Raw genomic sequence first — 2160 nt, forward strand, 5'->3', positions numbered from 1 at the left:
AGGTGCTGAGCAGAATACTTATCAGTGAGAGGCGAGTCGCATCTGAACAGAAAGAGAAGTGGACGTCGGCAGCATCTCTAAGAGTGCCTCCGTGCCCCATCCTGACAGTAGGCCTGACTCCCCCGTCTGACTCTCCGGCTTAAGTCACGTGTATCAAATCCAGGATTTAAGCCAGATAAACACGAGGCTTGGTCTGTGCTCAGGGACACTGCTCAGGCTGCAAGCATCCTATTTCTTAGTAACTTCTTCATTCCTGCTTTTAGAAACCGACGCAACCTTGCTCCTGACCCCCCAGTGAGGAGCCAGAGAGGTAGGTCAGGGGTGAAAGGGCTTGCCCTGCATGTGGCTGACCCCGGTTTGATCCCCAGTGCCACATGATGGCCTGGTCACTGCCCATCTGCCACCAGGACCAGAAAAGAAATGTAAGTGAGGTCAAGGAAGGTCTCCCGAGATGAATTTTGGTCTGAGACTTTATTACAGAAAAGAAGCTGGTCATGTCCAGGTGTATGAAAAAAGCCAAAGGAACAGCTGGACAAAAGCTTGGGGCTAGGACAAGCTGGACCTTTTCAAGGTCAGTGTAGCTGGTGTTTCGTGAACAGAGAATATGTCACAAAATACAGTTAACTGAGCAGAGGCTCCTTCATGTAGGAACTTTTAGTGCTCAAAAATATCTGACTTTCATTTGAATGAACACAAGGATAGAGGCAGAGAAGTTTGAAGTGAGGCTTAGAAAAAAAAAGGATTCGGAGGTAGTGATATGGTCCAAATTACATTTCTTCTGGGCGCAGGATGATGGATGGAATTTGATGAACAACAGTAAAAGTAGGAGAAAATTTAGACAAGTGCAGAAGTCTCAGAGTGAAATGGGGTGACAAAGAAATCATCCAAAAGGATATATTTTGAAAGTAGAAATGACAGATTGACTGTGATTGGATTTGGATTATGAAGAAAAATTAATAAAGAATGACTTCTAGGTATTTAACCTGAGAAACTGTGTGGATGATGGTTTCATTAACTGAGATGAAGGAGACTAAGCAACAGGGTTGGAAAAGAATGTCAAGACCTTCGCTTCGGACATATTAAATTTGAGTTGTATGTTAAACATCCCAGGGAAACGCTGACTAGGAGGCATGATAGACAAGTCTGTAGACTGCAAGGAAACTTCAAGGGGAGTCTGATCTTCCGCATTTGCAAGAGGGAGAGTCTAGTCTTTGTGCATCTGCAAGAAGGGAGTATGATCTCTCCGTGCATCTGCAAGCCAGCCTGATTATATACACTTTGAGTATTTGCTGTCTAAATAAACAAATGAAGCCCTGCGAGGCTTACTCTCAAATCTTCCTTTATATGGAGTATTCTCCTTGCATTGTTGGTTGGTTAGTGTCTCCAAGCTTACTCCATGGGAGGGAGGAAGAACCCTCGTTGGGGTATTCTGAGATGAAAATCCAACGTGGGAATGTGCAGTAGCTTCCCCCACACTAGCGTGCAGTTCTGGGATTCCACTTGTGTTGGAGAACTAAACTGGATTTTCACACTACAACCTCTTGCCACATCAGATTCCATAGACTCGGGCACAATCTTCAAGGACATCAGCAGCCAGTCTCAAGTCTAGTGCTGTTGCTTACCACTAGCTAACCTGGCCCGCTCTGGGTCACATGGTCCCAGAACCCCTCCTAACGTTACTTAATTTGCTCAAGCAGTTCACTGAACTCAAGAAACCCATTTTGAGTTGGGGCTGAAACAATAGCACAGCGGGTAGGGCATTTGCCTTGCACGCGGCCCACCTGGGTTTGATTCCCAGCATCCCATATGGTCCCCTGAGCACTGCCAGGGGTAATTCCTGAGTGCAGAGCCAGGAGTGACCCCTGTGCATCGCCAGGTGTAACCTAAAAAGCAAAAAAAAACATTTATTCTCTATATCACCTGTTGATAATGAAAGGTGTAACTCAGAAATAACCAGACAGAAGAGATGCGTGGGATGCGGTATAGAGGAAAGGGAGAATGATTCCACGCACTCTCCGTGCATGCTGTTCCCCAGGACCTCCACAAAGTCACCACCTGAAAGGTGTCTGAAGTCCCTGTTCTTGGATATTCACAGTAACTTCATTTGAGAGCCATGACTGATGACCTCACTGGGCACTGGCAATTGATCTCAACCTTTAC

Source organism: Sorex araneus, chromosome 7, assembly GCF_027595985.1.
Source record: "Sorex araneus isolate mSorAra2 chromosome 7, mSorAra2.pri, whole genome shotgun sequence".
Taxonomy (NCBI): domain Eukaryota; kingdom Metazoa; phylum Chordata; class Mammalia; order Eulipotyphla; family Soricidae; genus Sorex; species Sorex araneus.